Genomic DNA, 20,696 nt, shown 5'->3' with positions numbered 1-20,696 from the left:
TAGCCCAGGTGACCTGATCAATTCCAGAAACAGTAGGTAAAGGTGTTCCGGTGGGTTCTTGGTGCTTGATGCTCATCACGGTTCTCATCCTTGATGCTTGTAGCTTCAAGTGTACAACTCGTTGATGTGTTTGCATCATTTTATCCAAGGTTTGACCATCATAACACTTGTGTATGTCTAATATAAGTAGCACAACTCATTTAAGGGTTGTAAGTAGTTTGATGAACCAAAGTTACATCAAGATCTTAGATCCGACACATACATGAGTTATAAAAGAAATATTAAGCTACAAACTTGAAAGTAAACTTAAATAAACAAGATCTTAAGTTGTAGAACATAGTTCTTAGTTAGATCTTGAAGATCCTAGACCCAAAAGTCTAGATCTAACATAAGTGTACAAAGTAATAATTAAAAAGTTTTACTTTCATGTTCTTGAACTTACTAAAGTAGTTCAAGAAATATGAGATCAAGATTAACTAGTAATACTTGACCAAATTAACAACATCACAACTTTAAATAAATAAAATGAAGAAATAAATTAAAGTTACAAGTATTATGTTCATGTTTGTTTCATACTTAAGAAGATTCAAATCAAAGTTTGGATCTTAGGATTTAAGTCTACAAAACATGAACACAAGTATGATAATGAAACTTATGAACTTCAAATCTTTAAAACATTTAAGTGTAGAACCATAAACTAACAAGTTTAGATTCTTTTTCTTGGTTCTTCATCAAACAAAAGATGGAAGAAAGCAAGATTACATGATGATACAAGTTATGGAACCTGGTCTTTAACAACAACAAACAACAAGTAACTACAATCTAGTAAATGATGATGATGAATTTCGGTTTTCTTCAAGGAAAAAGGAAGAAAGAAAAGATATAATGCTTACAATTTTTGGAGAGAAAGTTGAGAGAAAATGAAATGACCCGTTCATATACATTATAAACGATTCATAATAGTTGATTACATCGCGAGGTATTTGACCTCTATATGATACATTTTACAAACATTACATTCGTTTTAAAAGACAAACTTTCTTTACAATGAAAGTTGGCGGCATGCATACCATTTCATAATACATCCAACTATAATTGACTTAAAAATAATCTTGATGAACTCAATGACTCGAATGCAACGTCTTTCAAAATATGCCATGAATGACTCCAAGTAATATCCTTAAAATGAGCTAATGCACAGCGGAAGATTTCTTTAATACCTGAGAATAAACATGCTTTAAAGTGTCAACCAAAAGGTTGGTGAGTTCATAGGTTTATCATAACAATCATTTCAATATATTAATAGACCACAAGATTTCCGTTTATAAATATATGTACACTCACAAGTGTATAAAACCGTTCTGCTTATGTTGAGGCCTCAGTAACCAACCTTAACAATAATATAATAAGTCATCTTCGCAAAGATGGATACGTACACTCGCAAGTGTATAAATAATCCTCGAAGTACTAAACATCCGCCCACTAGCTCTTATGTCTAGTGCAGCCTACATGATGGGGGTGTTAAGCCCGATAGATCTATCTTTAGGATTCGCGCTCACATGCTCTTATAACATGTAACTAAATTACCTAGCACATCAATCCGCAGAATTATCATTTTTGATCACTTGTCTCTATTTCGCAAAGCATTTATAAAAGCAGCGCATGTATTCTCAGCCCAAAAATATATATTGCAAAAGCAATTAAAAAGGGAGCAAATGAAACTCACCATACTGTATTTCGTAGTAAAAATACATATAACGTCATTTAACAAGTGCAAGGTTGGCCTCGGATTCACGAACGTATCAATATTGAGATTCAATATTGCAGGAAAGTACGTAGACGCAACGGAGATGATAAACACTAGATTGACCTCACGAGCATACCCATGAACCATACCCATCACCTCCATAGCTATAACCCATAATTTTCTTAGCTTCGACTCATTCAAAAAACTATTTTTAAATCACTCGGACATCACTCCGTCGTAATATTTTATGTATACTAATAATATCTTGAAATAATACAGAGCAAATATATATATATATATATATATATATATATATATATATATATATATATATATATATATATATATATATATGTATATATGTAAATCGATTGAGAGAGTTTAGAGAAATATATTTTCAAGTTTCTATGAAATAATGAAACCTATTGAATTCTATTTATAATAGATTTTTGAATTATTAAAGTGAATTATTAAAGTATGAATTATTAAAGTGAATTATTAAAGTATTAATTATTAAAGTGAATTATTAAAGTATGAATTATTAAAGTGAATTATTAAAGTATAAATTTTTAAAGTGAATTATTAAAGTATGAATTATTAAAGTGAATTATTAAAGTATGAATTATTAAAGTGAATTATTAAAGTTAAAGTAAAGTAAAAGTAAAGTAAAGGTAAAGTTAAAGTATAGTAAAAGTATAAAAACTATGTATGTATAATACGCGTATAAATATATATAATATTAATTTAAATCGTTATATATATTTAATGAAATAAAATATAAATATCATTATATTTATTATACTGGTTAAGTAATGAGTTGTCAAAAGTGATTCTAGATATTTATAAAAGTTATATATATTTTAATAATAAAGTTCTTTTTAAACTGAAAACGTTTTTGTACGTTTGAAAATAGATTAATAGAATATTATGGAAACCAATTCTCCACTAACTTTTGTCTAACTTTCGTAAATGACACTTTTTGTTTTTATTTATAAATATCTTTACAAATTATTCCGAATATCGTTAAAAGGAATAGATTTTCTCAATCATAGTGGACCTCTCAACAGAGACTTGTAATCATAATTCAATGTTTCTGATAATTCAAGCATTTAATATATATTTTATAATTTCGTCGATAATCATATTGAAACAAATACGTTCATGTAAAACATTATACGTTTAAATAGTTTTTTTGACATTTTCAATTTATAATATATACACATATACATACATATTCATATATGTTCATTTAATGGTTCGTGAATCATTGGAATTTGGTCGAGGTTTAAATGAATGTATAAACATAGTTTAAAATCCTTGAGATTTAACTTAACAAACATTGCTTATCGTGTCAGAATAATATAAAGATAAAGTTTAAATTTAGTCGGAAATTTCTGGGTCGTCACAGTACCTACCCGTTAAAAAAATTTCGTCCCCGAAATTTGATAGAGGTCGTCATGACTAACAATGAGAATGTTATTATGACGATTATAAAGTTTTATCATGTCTAAGAAGTATGGATAAAATAATTCGATTACTCGAAGCGTATGAGGGAAGTTATCGTAAATGAAGGAAATAAGATTATAGTGATTCGTCATATCTTTTGACGTCATCACAATTGATCTCCGAATTTAAAGAAAATCTTTGTAATCTATGTTGGATTTGATGCTTCGGTGATTAAGGAGATTATGATTCTCTTCGAATTAATACAATAATCCATCTTGATTTCTCTGTCGGGTATTTCACTATAAATCCACCTCCTTCATTTCCTTACAACTCACACCTTCTATTCTTTCTCCCTCAACTCATATTTTAAAGTATTTGTCAATATGCTTCATCCAGTACTGATTCTCGATATACTCCTCACTTTCATATCTGTCATTCTTCTTTTTCATCTGCCTCCGGAAGAATCTATTTACTTCTACTATACTCTTGGTTTTATAGTGTTTTTAGTTCTCCCGTGTCTTTATATTGCTATATGCATTGATATATACGGTTTGTGATTTCTGGGTTGTTGTTGGGTTTTATATCTTCCCTTATATTTCAAAGTCCTTGCTTCTTCTATAATCATTGTCATCCACAGTTAATGCTCTCTTCTATTTGCTATGATTTATACTCCCATTTCTAGTTCGGAGCTTTGTCCTTTCGTTTCTTCTTCTTGCGATTAAGCACCGCTTGTAATGGTCCAGAATTCGCAGATATAAATTTCAGAATGAACGTCGTTAATGTTCTAGGAAGGAAATTGTAATGACACGATCTTGATTTGTTAATTTACCAAAATACCCTGAAAAGACCGAATCATCAAGAAAATATATTCTTGATATTTTTAGAGATTAAATAGAATACAAGAGTCGTGTAACATAGCACATGATGACGTTATGATCTGTGAATCATCATGTTCCATTTAGAAACTCAGCATGAATTACTGTAATATAATCACGTTGATCAAGTGTCATTATATTATACTAACTCATGCTTCAGCTCCCAACACTTCTTTAAGAATATTCCTATTTTAAACTCGAATGTTTCAGAATTTAGAAACTAAAATAGTTTCCTTTATGATATAATACAGATAGCGCGAAGAGGTAAATGATTTCAGATAAGAATAATTATAAAAATATCTTCAGAAGTATGGATGATATTTATAATGAAAGATACGATGATATCTTAGAATGTCTAATATCAGAGGATGATGAAGGATATTGTCCGCAGGGGTTTAGAGTTAGGAGCAAGGTATTCGTTAATGACTTCAGCAAGTAATGAATCATTTGGATCCTTTGAAGGCAGGTTCAGCCTTTATGATTTGTCCACAGCCTCCTTCATACTTTGCTCAATCCGTTTTCCATTTCTAAAGCTTCTCTTTTTCTGAGCTTTGCCAATATACTATCCTTTATAATCCAACTTTTTACTGTTAAGGTCGTTTACAGTTTTTGTTGCTTTATCAGCATTTTTCAAAATTTCGAGAACTGGTTCGCAGTTTAGGGTGTTTTTCAGAAATTTCTCATTCAAAGAATGTAAGTCTTGGAGGTAGACGTTGTGTGTATATGTAATTGTTGATGTAGACATGCTGCGAGGTTTCAAAATACTGATTGCTGATTCTCAATAATTGGTATGGCAATTCTTGTTATAAGGTACGAATAAATATATGATAGGGTTTCGATAATTATAATGATTTTTTTTTTTTTTGGAAAGTCATAGATCAGTGAAGTTGTTGGTAAGTTTATTGATAATGTGGTGAATATAAACGATTCCCCAGTAACGTTGGCGAAAGGGCAACGTATCTATCGAGGTTATAATAAGACTAGTCCGACTGAAAAGTCGAAGTTGACTTGCTGGAGCTGTGACAAAACTGTCTACTTTGAAAAGGAATTGAAAAGTCATTTTAGCTAATAAATGCCAAAGGGTCTGACACGGATACGCGTTGAACTATGACTTTGGCTTCGAGAGCTTTTTAGGTACATAAATGTGGGTAATATGTGGTTAGATCATCATCTCGATTGTTCATTGTTTGAAGTGTCTTCGAAAACTTCGGAGAGTTTGAACACAGTTTGTAATCGTTAATATACATATGATGTTCTAACACAGTTTTGAAGTCAAAGTATAGCTTTGAAAGATGTAGGAATCTAAGAGTGATGTCTTCTGTTAAATCATGACTTGGATTTTGATTTGTCAAAATCAGAATGCGTAATCAAATTTGGGTGAGAATGGTTGTTTTGATTACTATACAAGAATGTATATTGTTGTGAGATTTTGGGAGTATAGTTGATGATTTGCTTAATCAGATTCGAAAAATGTAACATATTAATTGTGAATTTATATATCTCTCGGGTATTACCTACCCGTTAATTTTTTTTTTTTCACAATTAATATTTTGTACAACAGAATTTTATTACAGTCTTTATGAAAATATATATGTGCATATTTTCTTCAGATGTAACATAGATTTAATGAGTTAATATTAAATTAAACTCATTTGATTTACGGTTGAAACTAGAACTGAATAATCCCTAAAGAATTTAGAAATTACATAACTTCTACGGAGTATTTATTCAATAAAATTGAAATTATGAATTAATACTTCGTTATTTGTTGGTGTTTGTAACCCTTGCACCATATTCTCTAAAGCCACTACTCGAGCGCGAAGCGCGTTGACTTCTTCTGTTACACCGGGGTGATTTTCGGTTCGGACGAGCGGATAAATAAAATCTAGAATTTGATGTAGCATATAATCGTGACGAGATACTCTGAAAATGAGAGAGCAAATGGTGTTTCAGACTGGTTCGCCGGTAAGTGCTTCAGGTTCATCGCCAAGAGAGCAATGTGGTGGATGGAAGGGATCACCTTCTTCTTGTCTCCAATTATTGACGAGGCTACGAACCTATCCCCAATTCATCCAGAATAGATGATGGCTAATTGGTTGATCCATTCCGGTCACACTGCTTTCGGAGCTTGAGTGGGATTTCATATCGGAATTCGAGGGACTTGAACTAATGACGAATTCCATTTCGTTCGATTGAATAAAGGATTTTTCGATATGAAATGATTTTTCGGCTATCGGGTGATATTCTAATTACATAGAATATCTATATATATATAGCGCAAAAGATTTCGTAGATTACGGAGGAATTTACGGAATATGTCAGGCAAAGTTTACAGTAACAGATACGTTAAGATATGAATTAGCAGATACGCTAAGATATGAATTCTGTCTATACACTATTCATGCAATCCATGCAATAAGATGTGTCTAGACTAAGAATGATAAGCAAGTAATTTCTGACAAGAATGATGAGCAAAACTTTTGACATGCAGACACGGTCGAAGTCCAGACTCACTAATGCATCCTAACGACTATCAGTTAGACACACTAATGCAGACCTGGTTCGCTAAGACCACCGCTCTGATACCAACTGAAATGACCCGTTCATATACATTATAAATGATTTATAATAGTTGATTACATCGCGAGGTATTTGACCTCTATATGATACATTTTACAAACATTACATTCGTTTTAAAAGACAAACTTTCTTTACAACGAAAGTTGGCGGCATGCATACCATTTCATAATACATCCAACTATAATTGACTTAAAAATAATCTTGATGAACTCAATGACTCAAATGCAACGTCTTTCAAAATATGCCATGAATGACTCCAAGTAATATCCTTAAAATGAGCTAATGCACAGCGGAAGATTTCTTTAATACCTGAGAATAAACATGCTTTAAAGTGTCAACCAAAAGGTTGGTGAGTTCATAGGTTTATCATAACAATCATTTCAATATATTAATAGACCACAAGATTTCCGTTTATAAATATATGTACACTCGCAAGTGTATAAAACCGTTCTGCTTATGTTGAGGCCTCAGTAACCAACCTTAACAATAATATAATAAGTCATCTTCGCAAAGATGGATACGTACACTCGCAAGCGTATAAATAATCCTCGAAGTACTAAACATCCGCCCACTAGCTCTTATGTCTAGTGCAGCCTACAGGATGGGGGTGTTAAGCCCGATAGATCCATCTTTAGGATTCGTGATCACATGCTCTTATAACATGTAACTAAATTACCTAGCACATCAATCCGCAGAATTATCATTTTTGATCACTTGTCTCTATTTCGTAAAGCATTTATAAAAGCAGCGCATGTATTCTCAGCCCAAAAATATATATTGCAAAAGCAATTAAAAAGGGAGCAAATGAAACTCACCATACTGTATTTCGTAGTAAAAATACATATAACGTCATTTAACAAGTGCAAGGTTGGCCTCGGATTCACGAACGTATCAATATTGAGATTCAATATTGCAGAAAAGTACGTAGACGCAACGGAGATGATAAACACTAGATTGACCTCACGAGCATACCCATGAACCATACCCATCACCTCCATAGCTATAACCCATAATTTTCTTAGCTTCGACTCATTCAAAAAACTATTTTTAAATCACTCGGACATCACTCCGTCGTAATATTTTATGTATACTAATAATATCTTGAAATAATACAGAGCAAATATATATATATATATATATATATATATATATATATATATATATATATATATATATATATATATATGTAAATCGATTGAGAGAGTTTAGAGAAATATATTTTCAAGTTTCTATGAAATAATGAAACCTATTGAATTCTATTTATAATAGATTTTTGAATTATTAAAGTGAATTATTAAAGTATGAATTATTAAAGTGAATTATTAAAGTATTAATTATTAAAGTGAATTATTAAAGTATGAATTATTAAAGTGAATTATTAAAGTATAATTTATTAAAGTGAATTATTAAAGTATGAATTATTAAAGTGAATTATTAAAGTATGAATTATTAAAGTGAATTATTAAAGTTAAAGTAAAGTAAAAGTAAAGTAAAGGTAAAGTTAAAGTATAGTAAAAGTATAAAAACTATGTATGTATAATACGCGTATAAATATATATAATATTAATTTAAATCGTTATATATATTTAATGAAATAAAATATAAATATCATTATATTTATTATACTGGTTAAGTAATGAGTTGTTAAAAGTGATTCTAGATATTTATAAAAGTTATATATATTTTAATAATAAAGTTCTTTTTAAACTGAAAACGTTTTTGTACGTTTGAAAATAGATTAATAGAAAATTATGGAAACCAATTCTCCACTAACTTTTGTCTAACTTTCGTAAATGACACTTTTTATTTTTATTTATAAATAGCTTTACAAATTATTCCGAATATCGTTAAAAGGAATAGATTTTCTCAATCATAGTGGACCTCTCAACAGAGACTTGTAATCATAATTCAATGTTTCTGATAATTCAAGCATTTAATATATATTTTTTAACTTCGTCGATAATCATATTGAAACAAATACGTTCATGTAAAGCATTATACGTTTAAATAGTTTTTTTGACATTTTCAATTTATAATATATACACATATACATACATATTCATATATGTTCATTTAATGGTTCGTGAATCATTGGAATTTGGTCGAGGTTTAAATGAATGTATAAACATAGTTTAAAATCCTTGAGATTTAACTTAACAAACATTGCTTATCGTGTCAGAATAATATAAAGATAAAGTTTAAATTTAGTCGGAAATTTCTGGGTCGTCACAGAAAATGAGTGTAAGTATGTGTGTGTAAAAATGAGGTGAAGACTAGCATATAAGTATCAAAAAAAATATAAAAAAAAAGGAACTTCCTCTCATGCCCATAAGGTGGACGGTTTGGAAGGCTTAAAGGGGAAGGTCAAGGTGCAACTTTCATGTGTTGGGAGGTGGTGAAAGCTTAAAATGGAAATAAAGTTAAATGTATGGAGAAGAGTTCTAGCATGCTTGTAAGTATTTGTCTCCTTATTTCACTAATTAATCTAAGTTTAATCCTTAATAAGTCATTAGCATAATGTTGGGCTAACTAGTAGTCCATTAAGAAAAGTAGCGTGGGCTTCCAAGTCCATTAGCATGAGTCCATGTAAGTATGCAACAATTAAATAATTAAAGCCCAAGTGATTAACTAGTAACATTAGTTAATTAAAAATGATTAATAATAATTAATCATGAACGTAAATAATATTCTAAATATTATTCGTGAAAAGTACGTGTGTCACAAAGACGAGTCGGGCCATGGGAAGTCAATTACGGTTTTAAGTCCATTAAGGTAACTAATAAGCATTAATAAACACTTAGCTTAAATAAATAAGCTCTTAAGCCAAGTAATTGTTATAATAAATAACAATCAAGTTTACGCAGTTATAATATTCCAATTACGACAAAAGTTTAACGTGTACCAAGTACGTATCTCGTTTAAAACGATAAGTGACACCAACGGTCGTAAAAGCATTCGGGGATCAAGTTAAGTGATTACACACTTAATAACACGTAGTAAGACATTAACGAGAGTAATTTATCATGATTAAAGATCCCAGAGCATAAGCTAGCTTAGTACGCATAAATATGCAGTTTCGTGAAAGCACAAAGCACGAAAGCAAGTCGAAAAAGCCGGGTTGTTACATTACCCACCTGTTAAAGAAAATTTCTTCCCAAAATTTTGAGGAGTGACCAACAATGGTACCGTATTTGAATAAGAAGGAGCGTATCAAAGTTCCGTGAGACTCGTGGCTCAGAAGTGAGTTATTTACCTTGAAAGGTACTTCGGCGTATGAAAGTAAGAATAGGTATATGCCATTAATTAAGTCTCTTGTCCTAAGAGATCAACAAATTGATTTCATTTCTGAATAACATGAGTATGTCATCTGAATGTATATCCACAAAAGGAAAGATGGTGTGTTTAGCCTTACAAGCATCTTCAGTAAGCTGGATGCGTAAAATGCATCATGAATGTTTCAAAACTCATCTAAAACATCGAGCGCTTATGTCGTAATACAAAGCTGACAGGTAGAATGGAAAACATGGTGATCACAACCATGCGATTTGATGTCTGGATAGTGTTAGTCACGGATTTTACTAACCCCTTGATTTCGGAAGGAGGCCATAGGCATAAAGAACCCGATATTTAAGATCGTTTCATTTGAATAAGTGAATCGAAATTTTAGCTGAAAGTGACCAATCGGACTTGCACGCCATAATTATTTATAGAGTCTTCAGGACGGTCTGAACGAAAAATGAAGGGTATCACCCATTTTTACCATGCAGCAGGTGGACTTATCCTTGGATGAAATGAAAGCACAGTTCTGTAATGTAACTTCATCCTTTCAGTTACGTGTTGAAGTTAGGGTTAACATTAACTAGGACAACAGATAGTTGCAACCAACGAAGGAAAGAATATGTAGAGTGACCACATCAGTGTTGTAAGTGTTTTAAGCAGTCCCTTCCCAAAGAGATAGCAAGATTCATAGGTTCTCAAAGTATCTTATATTACATTTCCGAAAGAAGGTCGCACGAAAGGTGTGGTCTTTGAACGAGAGTGAACTCTTCGAGCGGTTCGTTCTGAATTTATCCGTGTACTTAAGGGGACGCGCGGATGAGAAGATACGTAAACCCTTGGTCATAAGGAATGATTTACCCTAAGTGAAAAGAATCCCAAAAATGATTTCTTGTACCTCTACATACATATTCATAGAGATGAGGCTTACGAGGGTGTTGCGATTTTTCGTGAAGTATTGAGAACAGAAATCCACCTAGTGCCTTTCCTATAATAGGGTGACCATTGTGTGTACCTCAGAAAACTGATTTATTGGCCCGCGTTTTTGTCATGTCCACCCTTAAAAGGAACATTTTATGGGTGCAAAGATTTTCTAACAATTTTTATAAAACTGCCATCTAAAGTGGCTCAAGAGTTTTTAACAAAGATCTTCATAGTAAGTTTCATCCCTAACAGAGGGCGAGAGAAAGTGTGATCCATACATGGTGTAGTCTAATACGAAAACTTTTAATAAAATCAACCAAGGAAGTTTTGAAAAACCGTTAAATGTTTGATGTGACAACATAAACGGAACGAAGTTCCGGGCAAGTTTAGAAGTAGGTACAACGTGTACCATTTTGCACAAAACTATTTGACTCAAGTTGAATAACTCGATAAAGGAGCGATTTTTAAATAATTTGAAGATAGAGCTTAGTATGTACTAACCAAAATAAGTAAAGGTAAATTTATTAACTTAATTATATACATACATATATGATTTTATAAATCGCATAAGTGACAGAAAATTTTTTATTACTTTTATTTGTCCATAAATCTAGTGAGGACCGCACGAATAATCAACGTGTGAAAATCAACGTGTAAAAATTTTGATAAACATAGCTTTTCGTATTCCGGAGGCCGTGATTTGAAAAAGATTGAGTGGAAAATCTTTAAATCATCGGGTGACAAGTTACTAGGTAATGAAAATTAATGAATCAAATGTAGTTTTGATAATTATTAGGACATAAGCCTTTGGGCCAAAAATGTTCACGTACGAAGCCGTTGCTAAAAAGTGAGGTATGAAGGATAGAGCATGAGGACGAGAAGTTAATCGCTTCTTGTCTTTGCAAAATGCCAAACAGGTTATGACTAATATTAGAGTCGGAATACTGATGGTGTTAATATTACTAAATGAAAATGTCCTGGGATAAGTTAGAACTTAGAGTTATGTAGGAAAGAGCATCGTTCCAGCAGGTGTAACAAATAAAGTCCTTAGGATAACGCAATAATCTTGAATGGTTTAAGTGTTAGTGGATGCCCGTATGCTCTGCGTGACGTGGTAGTAAGTGCCTTCATTACATACACACATATGAATCTCTCGATTTCGATGGTTGTAAAGTCTTCACGATGACTTGGGTACGAATGAGCAACAAAGAATTTTATATAACAAGCAACGAAATTTTTTTATAGAAATCGTTTAAGGTGAAAATGTAAGAAAAGAAACGAAGTTCTTAGTAAATATAGGTTACTCCAAGTAAAATGTCTTTTGATTAAAAGGATTGATTTGTAAAAGTGAAACTAAAATTTCACATGTGCTAGTCAAAAGTAAGTAATCATTTACTTTATTATATATAACATATACGGCTTCTAAAATTTATACGATGGCAATAAAATAAATTTATTTTTATAAAACTTTGAGAGGATCACACGGTAAAATAGTGTGTGTAAAATTTTGGCAAACAAAATTTTCATATTTCGAAGGTTACAAGTTGGATAAAAATTGATGAGGGTTGAGTAAAAGATTTTTGAAAATTTTGGGTGATATTTGAGCAAAAAAATGTCACGAGGTAATGAAAACTGTTGAATTTAAATGTGATTGATGACTATTAGTAGGGCACAAGTCCTTTGACCAAAAATGCTTAAGTATGAAGCTGTTGCTTATAAGTGAGGTACGAATAAGAGAGTATGAGGATGCGAATTAATCACCCATTGATTTTGAAAAAATTTCGAACTGGTATGACTAATATCGAAATGAGAAGGATGATGTTGTGCTTATCATCAAATAAGAAATCTCTCGGAATAAGTTAGGATTCAGAGTCGCGTAAGAATGAGTATCAAATAAGATTCTTGGGTAGTCCTTACCATAGAATTTGAATCGCTGAAGTGACGGGGTACAATTTTCCTTTATGTATCGTTGCGCAAGTTTGTCCGTTGTATCGGTTTCTCTTGTGGGTAGAAAGTGAGCAGATTTGGTGAAGCGGTCAACAATAACCTAGATGGATTTTAGCTTACTATTCTCGCGAGGTATACGAAAAATTTTCTCACTATAAATATCCTTCGCTTTCATCCTTGAAAGTCAGCCCGTTCCAACTATTTCCTCAAAGCTTCCCAACCTGATGAGTATTAGGTTAATCCTAAAGTCCATTCCAACTACTACATTAAAACTTCCAAGTTTTGTTGACATGAGGTCATCTCCAAATGACCCACCTGTATTTGTAATGTACTACCTTAAATCATTCCTCTATCTCTGCCAGCTTACCATTAGCTTATCCTATAGAATACTTAACTCTCATGGTTGTTAATGGCTTATTAGTCATAACACTAAGATTCTTAGATATAAGGTTTCTATTGCTCCAGTATTAAACAACCTTGAGACAATAAAACATTGTGATGAAACGTACCCTAACTAAAATCAGGATCCATGCGAGTTTCCATAACTAAGATAATGATTGCTCTATCGCAAGTCAGTACAAAGTTTTTCCTATTTGCGAACTTTTTCCTTAAATATCCAGGGTGTCGATATCTATAACAAATTTTCGGGTTATCAAATCTGCAATCAAGGCCCCTCTTGTACAGTATCTTGTCTACGTGGTTATTCCTTCCCTACCTTTAACAGACTATAATATGTATGCTAAAGTGATCCCTGCCAAAATTTTCCCTGGATCACCTCATATTCCTCATGTAGTAACATTGGAACTTCTGCATGATTTACTTCAATATAATCACGCTGGCCTGGCATCATTATATTGTACTAAATCGTACGTTCATTCCAGTATCACCCCATATGGTCAATGTAACGTGATCACTTCCAGTTATACTCAATTTCATATAACGGTGCTTTATCTATGCCATCTCAAAACATAATCTACTTAATTAATCTCACAGTTTCTCGATGTGGGTGCATAGGTTCCGTAGGTCATGCATCAATGCCTAAGTGTCCCGAAATTTCTTCAAAATGTTCGGGTTCAGGTAATGTCGTTAGGTTCCTTTCTAGAAATTCAATCTGGGTCTCGCGTCGAGCTGTACGTGTAGCAAGTTGTGATATGATATGTCTCGAGGTAACTCCCATATCTTTGGGTATGGATGAGCATCTGTAGAAGGCACTCTGACCCTGTGAAAGGAGATGTCCTCCTGACCTCTCCAATGCCCAAGAGTGTTTGGGACCTAAGTCCAGAAGTGTCGTTAGATCGTCGAGCAGTGGTGAAGAATGAAAGAGTTAAGTGACGGTTATGAAAGCGTACAAGATATGTGTCAACTGAACAACCTTCTATTTGTAGTGACCCGAACTTTTCCATGTTTATATATATTAATTGAGATTGATGTTTACATGATTAAATGTTTCCAACATGTTAAGCAATCAAACTTGTTAAGACTTGATTAATTGAAATAGGTTTCATATAGACAATTGACCACCCAAGTTGACCGGTGATTCACGAACGTTAAAACTTGTAAAAAAAAACTATATGATGACATATATATGGTTATATATATAGTTAACATGATATTATGATAAGTAAACATATCATTAATTATATTAACAATGAACTACATATGTAAAAACAAGACTACTAACTTAATGATTTTGAAACGAGACATATATGTAACGTTTATCGTTGTAACGACATTTAATGTATATATATCATATTAAGAGATATTCGTACATCATAATATCATGATAATATAATAATTTAAAATCTCTTTTGTTATTATAAACATTGGGTTAACAACATTTAACAAGATCGTTAACCTAAAGGTTTCAAAACAACACTTACATGTAACGACTAACGATGACTTAACGACTCAGTTAAAATGTATATACATGTAGTGTTTTAATATGTATTTATACACTTTTGAAAGACTTCAATACACTTATCAAAATACTTCTACTTAACAAAAATGCTTACAATTACATTCTCGTTCAGTTTCATCAACAATTCTACTCGTATGCACCCGTATTCGTACTCGTACAATACACAGCTTTTAGATGTATGTACTATTGGTATATACACTCCAATGATCAGCTCTTAGCAGCCCATGTGAGTCACCTAACACATGTGGGAACCATCATTTGGCAACTAGCATGAAATATCTCATAAGATTACAAAAATATGAGTAATCATTCATGACTTATTTACATGAAAACAAAATTACATATCCTTTATATCTAATCCATACACCAACGACCAAAAACACCTACAAACACTTTCATTCTTCAATTTTCTTCATCTAATTGAACTCTCTCAAGTTCTATCTTCAAGTTCTAAGTGTTCTTCATAAATTCCAAAAGTTCTAGTTTCATAAAATCAAGAATACTTTCAAGTTTGCTAGCTCACTTCCAATCTTGTAAGGTGATCATCCAACCTCAAGAAATCTTTGTTTCTTACAGTAGGTTATCATTCTAATACAAGGTAATAATCATATTCAAACTTTGGTTCAATTTCTATAACTATAACAATCTTATTTCAAGTGATGATCTTACTTGAACTTGTTTTCGTGTCATGATTTTGCTTCAAGAACTTTGAGCCATCCAAGGATCCATTGAAGCTAGATCCATTTTTTTCTCTTTTCCAGTAGGTTCATCCAAGGAACTTAAGGTAGTAATGATGTTCATAACATCATTCGATTCATACATATAAAGCTATCTTATTCGAAGGTTTAAACTTGTAATCACTAGAACATAGTTTAGTTAATTCTAAACTTGTTCGCAAACAAAAGTTAATCCTTCTAACTTGACTTTTAAAATCAACTAAACACATGTTCTATATCTATATGATATGCTAACTTAATGATTTAAAACCTGGAAACACGAAAAACACCGTAAAACCGGATTTACGCCGTCGTAGTAACACCGCGGGCTGTTTTGGGTTAGTTAATTAAAAACTATGATAAACTTTGATTTAAAAGTTGTTATTCTGAGAAAATGATTTTTATTATGAACATGAAACTATATCCAAAAATTATGGTTAAACTCAAAGTGGAAGTATGTTTTCTAAAATGGTCATCTAGACGTCGTTCTTTCGACTGAAATGACTACCTTTACAAAAACGACTTGTAACTTATTTTTCCGACTAGAAACCTATACTTTTTTTGTTTAGATTCATAAAATAGAGTTCAATATGAAACCATAGCAATTTGATTCACTCAAAACGGATTTAAAATGAAGAAGTTATGGGTAAAACAAGATTGGATAATTTTTCTCATTTTAGCTACGTGAAAATTGGTAACAAATCTATTCCAACCATAACTTAATCAACTTGTATTATATATTATGTAATCTTGAGATACCATAGACACGTATACAATGTTTCGACCTATCATGTCGACACATCTATATATATTTCGGAACAACCATAGACACTCTATATGTGAATGTTGGAGTTAGCTATACAGGGTTGAGGTTGATTCCAAAATATATATAGTTTGAGTTGTGATCAATACTGAGATACGTATACACTGGGTCGTGGATTGATTCAAGATAATATTTATCGATTTATTTCTGTACATCTAACTGTGGACAACTAGTTGTAGGTTACTAACGAGGACAGCTGACTTAATAAACTTAAAACATCAAAATATATTAAAAGTGTTGTAAATATATTTTGAACATACTTTGATATATATGTATATATTGTTATAGGTTCGTGAATCAACCAGTGGCCAAGTCTTACTTCCCGACGAAGTAAAAATCTGTGAAAGTGAGTTATAGTCCCACTTTTAAAATCTAATATTTTTGGGATGAGAATACATGCAGGTTTTATAAATGATTTACAAAATAGACACAAGTACGTGAAACTACATTCTATGGTTGAATTATCGAAATTGAATATGCCCCTTTTTATTAAGTCTGGTAATCTAAGAATTAGGGAACAGACACCCTAATTGACGCGAATCCTAAAGATAGATCTATTGGGTCTAACAAACCCCATCCAAAGTACCGGATGCTTTAGTACTTCGAAATTTATATCATATCCGAAGGGTGTCCCGGAATGATGGGGATATTCTTATATATGCATCTTGTTAATGTCGGTTACCAGGTGTTCACCATATGAATGATTTTTATCTCTATGTATGGGATGTGTATTGAAATATGAAATCTTGTGGTCTATTGTTACGATTTGATATATATAGGTTAAACCTATAACTCACCAACATTTTTGTTGACGTTTAAAGCATGTTTATTCTCAGGTGAATATTAAGAGCTTCCGCTGTTGCATACTAAAATAAGGACAAGATTTGGAGTCCATGTTTGTATGATATTGTGTAAAAACTGCATTCAAGAAACTGATTTCGATGTAACATATTTGTATTGTAAACCATTATGTAATGGTCGTGTGTAAACAGGATATTTTAGATTATCATTATTTGATAATCTACGTAAAGCTTTTTAAACCTTTATTTATGAAATAAAGGTTATGGTTTGTTTTAAAAATGAATGCAGTCTTTGAAAAACGTCTCATATAGAGGTCAAAACCTCGCAACGAAATCAATTAATATGGAACGTTTTTAATCAATAAGAACGGGACATTTCAGTTGGTATCCGAGCGTTGGTCTTAGAGAACCAGAATTTTGCATTAGTGTGTCTTATCGAGTTTGTTAGGATGCATTAGTGAGTCTGGACTTCGACCGTGTTTACTTGAAAAATGATTTCTTAACAAATTTTGTTGGAAACTATATATTTTTTAACATGTGAATATTATGTGATATATTAATCTCTTAACGTGTTTGATATTATGTGATAGATGTCTACCTCTAGAACAAGTCCCATTGACTCACCTAATAATAATGAAGAGTCAAATGTAAATTGGAATGATTCGTGGACTGATTCACAAGTTCCCGAAGAGGAACCGGAAGAAGAGTCGGAACCGGAAGAAGAATCGGAACCGGAAGAAGAATCGGAACCGGATGAAGAAATAGAACCGGTGGGGGAAATAATAAAACGGTTAAGTAAAAGAAAATCCTCAACCAACCGACCAAGGTTAATTATGGTCAATGGTGTTTCCGCCAAGGAAGCAAAATATTGGGAGGATTACCAATTCTCCGATGAATCGGATTCCGACGAGAATTCCGATGATGTTATAGAAATTACCCCAACTGAATTTAAAAAGGCAAAAGAAAATAATAAGGGAAAGGGCATAAAAATAGAGAAATCTAATTCCAATCCCGATGAACTTTATATGTATCGTCAACCCCCGAAGTCCTTAAGTTGTAACAATGACCCGGGAACCTCTAAACCACCAGGTTTTTCTAAACCAATGTGGATAACGACGGCTCGTATTAGGGGAAAATCATATATCCCTAGAAACTTGGAAAAACGAACCAAAACCGAAGAAGAAGAAACAAGCGAGTCGGAATAAGATAGTTGTATTCATGTGGTGTAATATATGTAATATAGTGTGCTTATGCTTTATGATATATGTAAAAATTGCTTGTATTAATAAGTATTTTTTTTTATGAATCTAACTCTTGTCTATTTTACAGTATAAAAACGCAAAATGGATAGACAACCCAATATTTTAAGAGACCTACCCGGAGACATGATTGATGAAATCTTGTCTAGAGTCGGCCAGAATTCTTCGGCACAACTATTTAAGGCGAGATCAGTTTGTAAGACATTCGAAGAACGTTCCAAGAATGTCTTGGTTTATAAGAGACTTTCGTTTGAAAGATGGGGGATATCACATTGGGAAACCCATAAGTTACGATGTGTTTACTTTGACGCATATATTGCGGGGAACCCAAATGCTATTTTACGCAACGGGTTAAGAAATTATTTTGACTCAATATATCCGAATATTGGACTTCGTGATTTAGAAAAAGCGGCTAACATGCAACATAAAGAAGCATGTTATGCTTACGGATTAGTAATGTTCGCTTCTCACCAAAGTGAGAACAAGAACATCGGGCTACAACTATTAAACAAAACGTTTCCACAAGTGACGGAGTCAGTAATTGGGGTAAGAAATGAGGTTTTTAGATTATTACGGGACTGTTGGACATTACGTAACCCTCGTCCCTTTGATGACGTTACAACACGCTGTCTTATCAACGGCCATAACGGTTATGTTGCACAAGACCAAGGATGGGAAGTAGTCCTAGTAAAACCAGAATGCATGACTTGTTTCTGGACGTATGAATTACGTGTCTTTATTGCCTTTGCTGAACGACTTGTGTACTAGCTAGAATTGTCTTCACAACTATCTTGTATCAAAGTTATTGTGTGCTATATTTCATGCTTTATGTAAAATAAGCGGTATTGTAAGTTTGTAAAATATTGTATAAAAGTTTGAACGCGAAATATTATTATAATCAGTTTTTCATATAGAATTGTAGTAGTTGAATTGTATATTAGCTACTAAGTATGAACTTAACGGGTAGGTACTACCCGAATTTAAACTTATAAAACGCTAATATGAAGAAAAAGCTTTTATAAATGAGTTCATATTATGCTACGAAATACTATTAACTACTCTTAATATTCTGTATGATTAACTTGTTCCATTTAACTATTTTGAAGGAAATGGCACCGACTACTCGACACACCGTGAATATGAATGAAGAGGAATTCCGTACTTTTCTAGCTTCAAACATAGCCGCAGTACAGGCTGCGCTACATACCAACAATAACCTTGGATCTAGCAGTACAGGAAATCGTGTAGGATGCACCTACAAAGAATTCACTGCCTGCAAACCTTTGGAATTTGATGGAACCGAAGGACCGATCGGATTGAAACGGTGGACCGAGAAGGTTGAATCGGTGTTTGCCATAAGTAAGTGTACTGAAGAGGACAAAGTGAAGTACGCTACGCATACCTTCACAGGTTCTGCGTTAACATGGTGGAATACCTATCTAGAGCAAGTGGGACAAGATGATGCGTACGCACTACCGTGGTCAGCATTCAAGCACTTGATGAACGAGAAGTACCGTCCCAGAACCGAGGTCAATAAGCTCAAGACAGAACTTAGAGGGTTACGAACCCAAGGATTTGATATTACCACGTACGAAAGACGATTCACAGAATTGTGCCTATTGTGTCCGGGAGCATTCGAAGATGAGGAAGAGAAGATCGACGCGTTTGTGAAAGGATTACCGGAAAGAATCCAAGAAGATATAAGTTCACACGAGCCCGCCTCCATACAACAGGCATGTAGAATGGCTCACAAACTAGTGAACTAGATTGAAGAAAGAATTAAAGAACAGACTGCTGAAGAGGCCAATGTGAAGCAAGTCAAAAGAAAGTGGGAGGAAAACGGTGATAAGAATCACCAATACAACAACAACAGCAATTATAACAATAATCGCAACAATTATCCCAACAATCACAACATCAATCGCAACTACAACAAACGGCCCAACAACAACAACAACAACAACAACAACAGCAACTACAACAATCATCCCAACAACAATAATAACCGCAACAACAACAACAATCAGAAGCAGCTATGCCAAAGGTGTGAAAAGAATCACTCGGGATTCTGCACCAAATTTTGCAACAAGTGTAAAAGAAATGGTCATAGCGCGGCGAAGTGTGAGGTCTACGGACCAGGGGTTAATAGAACGAAAGGAACAAATGGTGTCGGAACGAGTAATGGCGGAGCAAGTAGTGTCGGAGCAAGTTATGCCAATGTAGTTTGTTATAAATGTGGAAAACCAGGCCACATTATTAGAAATTGCCCGAACCAGGAGAACACGAATGGACAAGGACGTGGAAGAGTTTTCAATATTAATGCGGTAGAGGCACAGGAAGACCTGGAGCTTGTTACGGGTACGTTTCTTATTGACAATAAATCTG

The sequence above is a fragment of the Rutidosis leptorrhynchoides genome, chromosome 2 (assembly GCF_046630445.1).
Source record: "Rutidosis leptorrhynchoides isolate AG116_Rl617_1_P2 chromosome 2, CSIRO_AGI_Rlap_v1, whole genome shotgun sequence".
In the NCBI taxonomy this organism is placed as follows: domain Eukaryota; kingdom Viridiplantae; phylum Streptophyta; class Magnoliopsida; order Asterales; family Asteraceae; genus Rutidosis; species Rutidosis leptorrhynchoides.
Note: the sequence above shows the minus strand (reverse complement) of the source record.